The sequence below is a fragment of the Phyllobates terribilis genome, unplaced genomic scaffold (genome assembly GCF_046119375.1).
Source record: "Phyllobates terribilis strain yellow unplaced genomic scaffold, ASM4611937v1 Scaffold_7__3_contigs__length_470593459, whole genome shotgun sequence".
In the NCBI taxonomy this organism is placed as follows: domain Eukaryota; kingdom Metazoa; phylum Chordata; class Amphibia; order Anura; family Dendrobatidae; genus Phyllobates; species Phyllobates terribilis.
Window position 1 is genome coordinate 384143689 of NW_027362767.1, and position 13409 is coordinate 384157097.

The 13409-nt window shown below is 41.9% G+C and overlaps 1 protein-coding gene across 1 annotated transcript in view; it reads left to right on the forward strand.

Annotated features, from left to right (window-relative positions):
- Positions 1–912: 912 nt before the first annotated feature.
- The window catches only part of LOC141154902 (cdc42 effector protein 2-like), a 37684-nt gene continuing 25187 nt past the window's right edge, over positions 913–13409 (forward strand). Inside the window, exon 1 of the mRNA XM_073641442.1 lies at positions 913–1068. The gene's annotated coding sequence lies outside the window, so the exon portion shown is untranslated. The remainder of the gene's footprint in view (positions 1069–13409) is intronic.

Genomic DNA, 13409 nt, shown 5'->3' on the forward strand with positions numbered 1-13409 from the left:
GTGTGCACATTTGTCTGGAGTCATCTAAAGCTAAGCAATTCCCCCTGTTGTCTACCCTTGTTGTCTATAGTGTTTAGTGGAGATTGACTAGTGCTCATCTCCTCCCTTCCCTAGCTTGAGCCATAAGCCAGGGAAAGTCAGGGCGAGGCACGCGTGCGGCGATTGGTGAAGAGCCAATATAGGGACGTTAGGGGAGACAGGATGACGCTAGATCAACCTAGGAGGTCTCCACTCCCCCTTTCCCTAGAGTCTGGGCTCCCTTTCCCTCTTCCCTTTGTGTTGCACTAAGTCTTTCCCACACCTTGCGTGACAGTATGTGTAAGATCCGGTGTAATCATCTGGAGATCTGTGTAAGATCCAGTGTGATCAACCGGAGGTCTGTGTAAGATCCGGTGTGATCATCCGGAGATCTGTGTAAGATCCGGTGTGATCATCCAGAGATCTGTGTAAGATCCGGTGTGATCATTCGGAGATCTGTGTAAGATCCGGTGTGATCATCCGGAGATCTGTGTAAGATCCGGTGTGATCATCCAGAGATCTGTGTAAGATCCGGTGTGATCATCTGGAGATCTGTGTAAGATCTGGTGTGATCATTCGGAGATCTGTGTAAGATCCGGTGTAATCATCCGGATATCTGTGTAAGATCTGGTGTGATCATCCAGAGATCTGTGTAAGATCCGGTGTAATCATCCGGAGGTATGTGTAAGATCCGGTGTGATCATCCGGAGATCTGTGTAAGATCCGGTGTGATCCTTTAAAATCTTTCTTTTCTCTATACTAGATATAAGGAGCTGGCGCTGTCAGATCCTGTCCCAATAATAACAATATTTAGGATGTTGTTCCTGGCAGCCTTTGGCATCTCGCAGCGTCCGGCCATTGAGGGGTTACTACTATGGGCTTGACGTCAGGGTCTTTAGGGATTCCATAGTCAGGGCAGAGGAAGGTGAATGTTCCTGGCTCCTCCCTGGCTCTGTGCTCAGATCAGAGTCTGGAGCTGGGTGGATGACATTGTATGTAGCTCCTATCAGTTCTCCATCCATGTGGCTGTCCGCCTGAGGAGCCTCACAGGTAAGTCTGGCGGTGCTCACAATGGAGGAGCAGAAGCCATGGACGCCCCAGTACCTGTATCAGCCCAATTATATGGACAATTCTATGCTTAGAATGCCACGATGGGCTCCAGAATGCCCCCCATCATTACCCTGGCAGGGGTCACTGATCTTCTAGGACTTCCTAGAGACCAGCTTTATGTATTGGATGACAAGGGGGGCATCATTTATTCTTTTAGGATGCTGGAATGATACAATATAAGGGGGGCGGTGGCTGTAATGATACAATGGTTATCCAGGAATCTATTAGCCAGTACTGTGTGATTGGGAGAGGGGTTGTACTCTATGCATTGCTCATATTCTGTATGTAAGGGTTCACATATACAGATGTAGCAGAACCCAGTTAGTTTCATTAGGATAAAATCATCCTATAGAAAAAAAAAAAGAACACTTTTTCAAAAGGCATGACGTGTTATAGGAAATGACAACCATAGCTCTTCTACATCTTACATTTTATTTTTATATTATGATTATTATTAGTTTATACCATATTTTTTTTGTGTATCCTGGACCCTTGCTTTATAGTGAGGTTGTAATGTTTTATAATACGTGTATTAGCATATAGATGGACATATGGTAGGCGCTGTATATAATGAATGTGACTGTTCTCCGCAGTCATTTGTCATATATTGCAATGAGTTATTATATCTGAATCAGTAAAGTTTATTGAAAACTTTTGAATATTATCTGCCATACTCTGCAGCCAAACTAAAATTATAGCCATTTTTGCCAATCTAAAACCTGTGTCTATGTTCATCCTGATCTTCCTTGTTCATGAACTGAATGCCGGAACTACAATGAAGACTGTCACTTAGTATAGATAGCATAGTGGACAGGTCTTCACCTCCTACTGAAATATGTAAAGCAATAAAGCAGACAACCCTTCCCTACAGATGCCCCATAGCAGCTTGATGGTCTGCCTCAATGCCCTGAGTACTGCTGTAAGGCCACGTTCACACAATCAATATTTGGTCAGTATTTTACATCAGTATTTGTAAGCCAAAACCAGGACTCTGTGATAAATACAGAAGTGGTGACGTGTTTCTATTATACCTTTCCTCTGATTGTTCCACTCCGGGTTTCAGCTTACAAATACTGATGTAAAATACTGACCAAATACTGAACGTGTGAACATGGCCTTATGTACAGTCCAATGCAATGAATGGAAGCACAATCTGGACATGTCTTGTGAAAGTCAGAGGTGCCCAAAGTTACAGTGTTTACATAGTTTTCTAAAAAAAATGTGAAACTTTGTAATACACTTTGTGCTTCAAATCTGCAACATACGCAATATCTCTGCTTGCTGTCAGTGAATGGGAACATTACTGTTTACAGACCTATTCAAGCCCAAACCTATAACGTATGCAGTCTAGACAATGTCCTGTGAGATATCACCTTGCCTATACCACCTCAGGGCAGAAAGGGATTGGTGCTGCGACCTGTTAAAGGGGTTTTCCCACAAGTGATGTATTTTACCGATCTACAGGATAGGCGATGACATTTCTCATTGTTAGATGTCCCACCAACAAGGATCGCCACTGATTACTACAGCAAGGGTCCTGAGCCCCCATTTCACCTCACTGTAGTCGGAGATTGACCGGAGAGGCATCATCATACATGGACAAGCATGACACTCCACTGAATCTCTTGTTCAGCCAACAAGATGTTAGATAGATAGATAGATAGATAATAGATAGATAGATGATAGATATAAGGATAGATAGATAGATATGAGGATAGATAGATAGATAGATAGAAGGATAGATAGATAGATAGATAGATAGATAGAAGGATAGATAGATAGATAGATAGATAGATAGATAGATAGATAGATAGATAGATAGATAGAAAACACTGCCGATATTGGTGTTCTACAGTTCAAGCGAGGCGCGTATTCAACATCTTAGATAATATATCCGGGGTCAGAGTAATCCCAGGAGGTCAGAAGTAACAAGCGTCAGTGTGTATGAAGTAACTCCGATTACTGAGTATAAAGCCAATTATAGAGTGCATTGGAGTTGAAGAGCGCATGTGCTGACATGCACACAACCCAGATAGAAATTGCCAGAGCCATCTTTAAAATGGGATACCAGGACTGCAGTAATGGATATAATATTATTGGCAGTGGTGTAACTAGAGCCCTATGGGCCCTGGTGCAAGATTTGGACCGTAACCCTCCCATCCTGGTATATATGTCCTTTATTCTGGGCCCCATCCTGGTATATATATCGCCCATCCTGGTAAATGTCCCTTATTCTGGGCCCCATCCTGGTATATATGTCCCCATCCTGGTATATATGTCCCTTATTCTGGGCTCCATCCTGGTATACATGTCCCCCGTCCTGGTATATGTCCCTTGTCCTGGGCCCCATCCGGGTATATAAATCCCTCATCCTGGTATATATGTCCCCCATCGTGGTATATATGTCCCCTATCCTGGTATATATGTCCCTTATTCTAGGCCCCATCCTGGTATATATGTCCCCATCCTGGTATATATGTCCCTTTTTCTGGGCCCCATCCTGGTATACATGTCCCCCATCCTGGTATATATCCCTTGTCCTGGGCCCCATCTTGGTATATAAATCCCTCATCCTGGTATATATGTCCCCCATCCTGGTATATATGTCCCCCATCCTGGTATATATGTCCCCCATCCTGGTATATTTGTCCCCCATCCTGGTATATATGTCCCTTATCCTGGGCCCCATCCTGTGACCGTGGTCGATTATTGGTCATAATTGATTGATTGATTGATCTGAGGAATCATGCTAATGAGTTCTACCCATATAAACCAGTCAGTCACACTATGTATCTGACAAAGGCTTCATATTTGTGACCTAACATTTTTCCAATGTACACATGGGCCAATAAAATATTTGCACTTTTTGCATAGAAAGTTGCCCAGAGTGCTGCCTACAGTTTTGATATAGTCAGTTTGTTGGGTGGGCACTGGGCTTCCTGTTTGAAAGGCTTGTGCTCCTTTATTTCCTTTTTTAAATATTTATTGATAATGAAAAGTAAACATTTCAGAATGATATCAATAATTATTTCTGCATTTATTCTTTAAGGCTGTGTGCCCACTATGCGTTTTTTAAGCGTTTCTGCAGCGGCAGAAACACTGCAGAAACGCTTAAAAAACGCATGGTAGCAGGCCTGCCATGTTCCCCAATGATAATCCGCATGTGCTGTGCACATGCTGTGGAAATTTCCGCTGCGGATTATCACTGCGGAAAAAAACGCAGCACTACCAATTATTTTGCGGAAGTGCTGCGTTTTTGCCGCCATTGACTTGCATTAGAACGCATGGATTACGCATCACTGGATCTGTACAAGCGGAATCCAAGCGTTTCAATGTGCGGATGGTAACTGGGTTTGTAGAAGAGGAGACTCTCCTCCGGACCCGGGTACCATAGAACCTGTAAAAAAAAAAGAATAAAACAAAAAATAAATATGATACCTTCTGATGGCCCCCGCTGCACTCGTCCTCCCTTGCCGGCAAATCGCAATGGACTGAAGGACCTGCGCTGACGTCATAGTCATGTGACGGGTCACGCAACGCTGACGTCGGCAGGTCCTTCAGTGCAGTGTACCGCCATCAGAAGGTAAGTATAGATTTATTTTTTTATTTTTTACCATTCTTTACTGTCACACTATATAAATCCATGCCGTTTGCATGGATTTATATAGTGTGACCAAGTTGACAAGCACTTTCCAAGTGATGCTAAAATCGCTTGGAAAGCGCTTGTCAACCCGCATGCGGAAATGCATGTGAAGAACGCTTCACATCCGCTTGTCCCTGGCAGGAAAAACGCATGTACAATCCGCATGTACAATCCGCATGTACAATCCGCATGTACAATCCGCATGCGTTTTTTTATGCCAGGGAGATGCAGAAACGCTCAGGAAAAATCCGGAGCATTTCTGCATCGTGGGCACATAGCCTTATTGCTTTTAGTAAAAGAAAAAAAACTAAATAATTTTGTCATACCTTAATGACTAACAAAAAGAAAAGAATGTTACAAAGCAAACTTTCAATTGTGCATGGTGTAACAAAGTGTCTGAAGAAACACATACAGTATATATGTGTACACAAAAAAGCAGAAACATTGGGGGAAAGTTATTATAAGGGGACTTTTCTTTCTGCCATTATTTGGCTAAATGTATCAAAGTGTTGCATCATGTTTGATAAATCAGTCTCATCTTTCAATATAAAACGTCGGTCGAGAACTGTTTCTCTTCTCTGGAGTAGAATTACAGCTTTTTTTTGCAACAGTTTCAATGTCATTCATAAAATTGGCTAACTGCCCATTCACACAGCTAACCATGATTACTGTGACACCTACTTTTTCCTAAGTGGCAAGAGTGGCGTGAAATAGCAAAAAGTTGCAATTTTTTTTTTATACCAAACAACTGGCACAGGAGCTGTAATACATTTTTTTCCATGATGTAATAACTGGACATTTTGTTTAATGTTGATTTATAATACCACATTGCCATTTTGAAATTTGATTTGCAGCAAATTGATTCATCGCAAATCGAAAGTACTCCGGAGCCACCCTGAAAAGATGTGTATGTGTGATTGAATCGCAGCAGCACTATAACCACACTGATACAGCAATCAGCAGTCGCCAGCTATGTGTCACTTCCCTCCCTGGCTCTGCCTCAATTACAATTGACCCTCAATTAAATCTGTATTGTCTTTTCCTCACACAATAATCTTCACTGCTGTGCTGTCACACACAATCTGTACACTTTCTTTAGTATTTCATGGCTTTCTCTTTCTATCTCTATAGCTAATCTGCAGGCTCTGATGTCCTCTCTCTATCCAGATTGACAAAAAAAAGGCAGCTACATTCCCCTGCTTCTGCTTTTATACAGGCTATAATAGTCCCTCCTGATTGGCTATGTTATACCACATGATAGCCGTAAGACATTATGGAGAAACACGCCCGGCTGCATCAGAGGTCATGTGATCCTTAAAAACAGACAGCATAGCCAGAACAATAGACAGAATTTTTTAAAAAATAGCAAAAGGCAATGGTACTCACCAGCCAAGGTTTCAAGAAAAAAATGCACACCAGGACACGGCCGGCCCCCTTTTGTTAGAAGGAGGTTTCATCTGTGTGCAGTTTTAGTGCTGGGCAATCGCCCCTCCAGTGACAGTGGGTGAGGGCGATTGCTCATTAGCATTCTGCACCTGTGCTACCTCCTTCTAACAAAAGGGGGCCGGCAGTGTCCTGGTGTGCATTTTTTCTTGAAACCTTGGCTGGTGAGTACCATTGCCTTTTGCTATTTTTTAAAAAATTCTGTCTATTGTTCTGGCTATGCTGTCTGTTTTTAATATTAGAGTAGGGACTCGCAAAACCGTGAGGACCCTTGACGATGGGTTGCGAGCTTACGTATTTTGGCCAAAATATCAACTAATACCTCATATGATATTTTTTGCACTTTTTTTATCTGCCAGGGCACGGCCAGGCCCAGTAATGGTGACCTTGTGAGTGGGGGCTTCATAACTCTCCGATGCACGGATAGGGTGCCGGGCATCCCGCCTAGTCGAATAGTAGGGGCGTGTAATAGGATGCTGGCTAGGCACGGTGCCGCGAGTGTGTGAATTGCACCCTACTGCAAGTTTCATCTGTGTGCAGTTTTAGTGCTGGGCAATCGCCCCTCCAGTGAGAGTGGGTGAGGGCGATTGCTCATTAGCATTCTTCACCTGTGTTACCTCCTTCTAATAAAAGGGGGCCGGCCGTGTCCTGGTGTGCATTTTTTCTTGAAACCTTGGCTGGTGAGTACCATTGCCTTTTGCTATTTTTTAAAAAAGTCATGTGATCCTTCTCTGGCTGATGCAGTCTTCTGCATTGTGTGAAATGGTGGCAGTCATGTTAGACCATCCACGCAAAGCATATTACAAATTGTTTGAAAATGTTCAGCAAATTGCTAAAAATTCTAGATGAATTTGATTTGTATCAAAAAGATTAGCTTATCTCTGATATATATATATTCGATACTGTGCCAAAGTTTTAGGCAGGTGGGAAAAGGTTTATTTTTATCACTTAACAAAAGAGAAATTTATCAATAATTTCAGTATTGAAAATTCTTCCCTGTAGTCCACTTCATGCCAGACTTCTCCAAACAATAGATGGGTGTTGCTGGGTCCCACTGGTTGCTCTCAGTTCTGTGCTGATGGCACTGCTTGACATCTTCCTGTTTTGAAGAGAAGTAAGTCATCTGCTGCACTAAGTTTCTTTGACCGAACATTTCACCTACGGGCCTCCACGTTAAACATTTCTTGGTACTTTTAAAGAGCTTGAAGAGAACATCTTGAAACCCCAGTCTGCTTAGAAATATTTTCCCTGGGAGATAGCTTGCTGATGCAGTATAACTACCTTGCCACTTGTTGCTGTACTAAGTGCTCAGTCTTGCTGTGGTGTATGACCTGTGACCTGAAACTGTCTTACACAACCTCACCTTTAACAGTAGTTCAATCCTTCCACACCACTGAAAAATATTTTTCCTTTTTTCCTTTTTCCTCTTGCCTTTTATATATAGGTTTTCTTTTTGTACAATTTTTTCCCCCTTTTTTTCATTTGTGTTTGTTGCATATGACACTATGACGTGCTCAGTTAGTCGTATGATCACAGAGGTCCGTTATTGCGTGCCTCTTTTTTTTAAAGCAATGAACATATATTCCCACAATTTTTCAAGTTCTACTTCATCATTGTGTTTTGTCCTGATGAAGAGGTTTGATTACCTCGAAACGCGTTGTCGAATAAAACCGCATCCACACTCCTTTTGGTTTCCTATTGTTTATCGAATCTCTGACAGCGCGGCTTTACACCCACCCCATCTTCCAGCATTTACAACCTCAGCTTTGTAGTAGTTTCCTTACCCAGTTTTAAGCCTCCTACACATATGTTTCTGTTTCAGTTAATGACTGAGTTTCAACCCACATATGAAATTGATGATGATTATCAACTGTTTGGCATACCTGGTTCCTTACACCTGACTATAATCCTACAAAACCCCTGACTTTGTGCAAGTGTACCTAGAAGAATTGATTCTGTTTATAAGACCTAAGGCGGTCACACCAAATATTGATGTGATTTAGATTTCTCTTTTGTTCATTCACTTTGCATTTTGTTAATTGATAAAAATAAAATGTTTAACACTTCTAGTTTTGAAATCTTGCTTTGCGACATCATTTTTTTTTTTTCTTAACCATTAAAAGTCTTATATCTAAAACATTATTTTGTTTCTCTTACTGAGAGCAATAAAACTTCTTTCACTTGGCTAACATGATATCAAACCCTTTTTGCTTTTGCATTTATTCTGGATTGATCTCTATTATTTATCACTGCCTCTAGTCCGTTACCGTAGCTCGTTCTCCTGTAGGTATAGCTGTAGTGTCATGGTGTACCAGGCAACCTCAGACTGGAATGTCAGACAGATGTGGTGCTAATGGGGCGGTGTAACAAGGGGTGCATTTCTCAGCAATTACGTCACATTTGGAAATTCTCTGATTTTGTGATTTATTTCCTGACTCATTAGTAATGAGCGGCAGTCACATACAATGAGCTGGTAGTGATGTCATGTCTGAGCAGCCTGCTCGATCTGGATTTCCCCCAGCGTTACACAATGTAAATTACCGGGGTTTTCTCTTCCAGATGTCATCCATGGATTGCCCTATATATATTCTTCTCCACAGTTATACAATATTCTCCGTTTTGCCTTGTTTTTACATGATCACAGTTTTTTTTATACTTCTAGCCAAGGGATAGAACTCAATACACATTAGTAAGCCCTAAGAACAACAAAAAAGCACAAAAGATGGAGTAAACAAGAACCACCAAGCAAGAATGCTAAAAAAAAAATAATTTTTTTTTTATTAATAATAAATTAAAAATTCATCACCAATACAGATATGTACACAGGTCTAATAAGTAGGACATCATCACAATCCAAGGCAAAACATGTGCCTAATAGCAACAAACACTATATAAATCAGTCCCTTTTTGTAAACCATAGAGGATAGACAGGACAATATAGAGTGATATAGATAGTGGAATGACATAAGTCCAAAGTGACATGTGTTATTCAATATCTAATGTAATGCTTACTCATGAATAAGAGATTGAATGAGCCCACCACAACTGCCCGACGCGCGTTTCGTGTAATGCTTTCTCAAGGGGAGGTGCACTTTGTACCTTCTGTCCGCAACCCAAATTTATATTATGTGTTTCTTGAACATTTTTTTTACTAATTAAATTAGTAAGCACTGCACAAGACTGAGTTACAGCTAGGAACAGTCATTGTGATGTATTGAGCTGCTAAATGGCACCCACAGAAGTCTACAGGGGTCCCTAGTTTCCTCCAATGATTCCAAGTTTAGATGTGGCATCCGATGTCATTACGTGTTCTCATTTTCTTAGTCAAAATCTTCAAAATTTTTTAGGTCATATTATATAGTGGGTGTTCCCCTCTCAAGAACCCTATTATAAATAAGTGTTGAGAGCTATCAATAGGCAGACTCTCATAGACCCAGGCCACCTATGTATTATATGGATGGCCACCACGTAATGGTAGGTGGTGCACACGGCGTCTTTATCAGACTGGAAATCCTCCAGAAGAAGCGCCCCATAAAATGAACAGTTATGTAAAAACGACATTGCTGTGCACATGTCCCGTCTTATATTATGTCTGTTAATTGCTTCAGAGTGCAGAAACCCTGCAACGGTTAAAAGGAGTGACATGCTCATTCTTCGGGCAACTTCTGCTTCACAATATACAGTAAAAGCTGCAGCAAGAACGGCAGCAAAACTGCCTTATGAAAATGCATTTTCCTAAAGTGACTTGACCTGGGAAAACTCGGCATCTAAATGACTCCGTTCGCACATACCTTAATACTACACTACCCCTGCAATGGCTCCACCAAAATCAGTTCTTGGCAGAAGTCTCCATGATGGGACAAATGAGATAAATGAATTCTACTCCCCATTGGGTTTTTCTGGTGCAAGTTGACAACCTTAGGCCCATTTCTGGTGCGGCTTGACACCACCCTGCTCCTGACCACATGTATAAGGAGGTCCTTCTGTCCCATCCCTTTTTCATGACTGTAGTACATGTTCAACTTCCCGTTTGCTAATGCTCCAGTACAGGGGACCACATCACTGTGGAGGCTCCAAGGGATTTTTCCAGATTTCCATTCTAGCTACATGACACCTGTGCTGTTGAGACTTACTCTGTCAGACGTGAAGTCTTGGTCTTCTCACAATGTAGGGAATTCCATACCTGACATTACATACACTCACAAACGGACTATATCTATGCAGGTGCCGAAGAATAATTTTACAGCCAAGTGGACAGGAGAAAAGGGCAGGTGAAAAAAACTTCTCATGAATTTCCACAGATGGCGCTAGCGCAGGCTGAGGAGCGACCATGTATAAACCAATCTGGATGACCAATATAGAGACCCCATAACAGTCAATAAAGTGAAAATCTCATTCCATGTTCCTACAAAACGCCAACATAGAAATTAGAGACCATTTGGTAGATCCAACATTTTCAAAGGAATATATTAATACTGTAATGAGTGTGATCTGCTGACAAGAAGCTCTTAGGTTTTTCCTCAGTGGCCATATTTGATATTGAGGACAGGTCATTGAGTTTTCTGTAAAGTTAAGTCAAAGGATCGGGGACAGAAATCCATTCTAGACAATGAAAAATGAAAAAAATTCTGAATATTCTACTATTACAGATTAATGTGGATTGTCTCCCTATACAAATACATACAGCTTATTCAACACATATGGTAAGAATAACATGTATCCAAAAAAAAAGCAAAAATGCCTATTCTACAGCACAAAGTACAGTAATATAAAACATATAAACACACACTTCCTGCCTCCTGGGACACCAGGACATACCATAGATTTCCAGCACATGATTAAAGACCTGTCTGGAGGAACTTTATTGTAAACACTTAGTCTTTCTAAATTCTCCATGTCTCATATGATGAACCCCTGGAAGTGCAAGGGTTAATAAGAGGACTACTTTTAGGGAAATTGGACTGTGAGAAGGGGGTGAACTCTCACCTCAGACCCCCTTGCAGCCCCATCATAGTCCCTTATGCAGGATGCAAGGGGCTCAGAGACATTAACTCTTCTGCTGCTAGCCTAGAAATTACAGTCTCAGCATGGTAACAACTTACTGAGTCACAAAAAAGATCAAGGGCTACATTGCAACTTTGGCCGAGATCTCAATGTTTAGCAACCACGTTGTGTACTTACATACGCAGGACTACTTGTTGGGAGGGGGGTACACTGGGCAATTGCCAAGTTCTCTCATCCTCAAATGGGACCCCAAGAGAGACCCTGCACAGCTGTTGGTTCACTGGACCAGTAAGTCTGAGGCCATCTACATTTGCAAACCAGAAACTGCACTGATAATGCCAGTCCTGCATTATCAGTACAGTGTCAGAGGTTAGAAATTTCAATGATCTGATGGACCTTTGGTGAAATCATGGTCTTGTGACCAAAAGTTCTTCATTCTGTGGGAGTAATGGAGAAACTGAAGAGCAGGAGAGAGCTTGGTATGTCTTCTACACTGTGTATGCGTGTAGCATGAAGCGTGTATGTGTAGCATTGAGTGTGTGTAGCATGGAGCGTGTGTGTGTAGCATGGAGTGTGTGTGTGTATAGCATGGAGTGTGTGTGTGTATAGCATGGAGCGTGTGTGTGTAGCATGGAGTGTGTGTGTGTAGCATGGAGCGTGTATATAGCATGGAGCGTGTGTGTAGCATGGTGTGTATATGTATGTGTAGCATGGAATAGGTGTGTATAGCATGGAGCATGTGTGTGTATGTATGTGTAGTATGGTGTGTGTATGTATGTGTAGCATGGTGTGTGCATGTATGTGTAGCATGGTGTATGTATGTGTAGCATGGAGCGTGTGTGTGTAGCATGGAGTGTGTGTGTGTATAGCATGGAGCGTGTGTGTGTAGCATGGAGTGTGTGTGTGTAGCATGGAGCGTGTATATAGCATGGAGCGTGTGTGTAGCATGGTGTGTGTATGTATGTGTAGCATGGAATAGGTGTGTATAGCATGGAGCATGTGTGTGTATGTATGTGTAGTATGGTGTGTGTATGTATGTGTAGCATGGTGTGTGCATGTATGTGTAGCATGGTGTATGTATGTGTAGCATGGAGCGTGTGTGTGTAGCATGGAGTGTGTGTGTATAGCATGGAGCGTGTGTGTAGCATGGTGTGTGTATGTATGTGTAGCATGGTGTGTGTATGTATGTGTAGCATGGAATAGGTGTGTATAGCATGGAGCATGTGTGTGTATGTATGTGTAGTATGGTGTGTGTATGTATGTGTAGCATGGTGTGTGCATGTATGTGTAGCATGGTGTATGTATGTGTAGCATGGAGCGTGTGTGTGTAGCATGGAGTGTGTGTGTATAGCATGGAGCGTGTGTGTAGCATGGAGCGTGTATGTACCATGGTGTGTGTATGTATGTGTAGCATGGAATAGGTGTATATAGCATGGAGCATGTGTGTGTATGTATGTGTAGTATGGTGTGTGTATGGATGTGTGTATGTATGTGTAGCATGGTGTATGTATGTGTAGCATGGAGCGCATGTGTAGCATGTAATGTGTGTGTAGCATGGAGCGTGTATGTAGCATGGTGTGTGTATCTATGTGTAGCATGGAATAGGTGAGTATAGCATGGAGCATATGTGTGTGTAGCATCGAATGTGTGTGTGTGTAGCATGGAGCATGTGTGTGTATGTATGTGTAGCATGGTGTGTGCATGCATGTGTGGCATGGAATAAGTGTGTATAGCATGGAGCATGTGTGTGTATGTAGCATGGAGTGTGTGTAGCATTGAGAGTGTGTGTAGCATAAAGTGTATTTGTGTGTGTTTGGCTGTGTAGCACGTAGTGTGTGTGTCATCAATTTCAGCAGCACATCACCCCATGTATCCAGACTTGTGCTACTGATCACACGATATTGTAAGGGGACAGATCTGTTAGTAACTATTTTACCCCCTCATTCTTCGTCAGCCTGTGTCAAAAGGGCGGTAAACAAGCGCCAAATGACTTGATTATAGTAGATTCGTGTTCGTTTTAAAAGCCTAAAATCAACTGACTTCTGTGTGATGGTGCAATATGTTAGAATTTGAAGCCCATTTTAATTATGTCCAGGGCCACAATTTGTCTAAAACCCGGACCCTGAACATATGGGTTGCTGCATGACCACATTTACTATCATTAGTTGCGATCAGTAGAACACCATTGCAA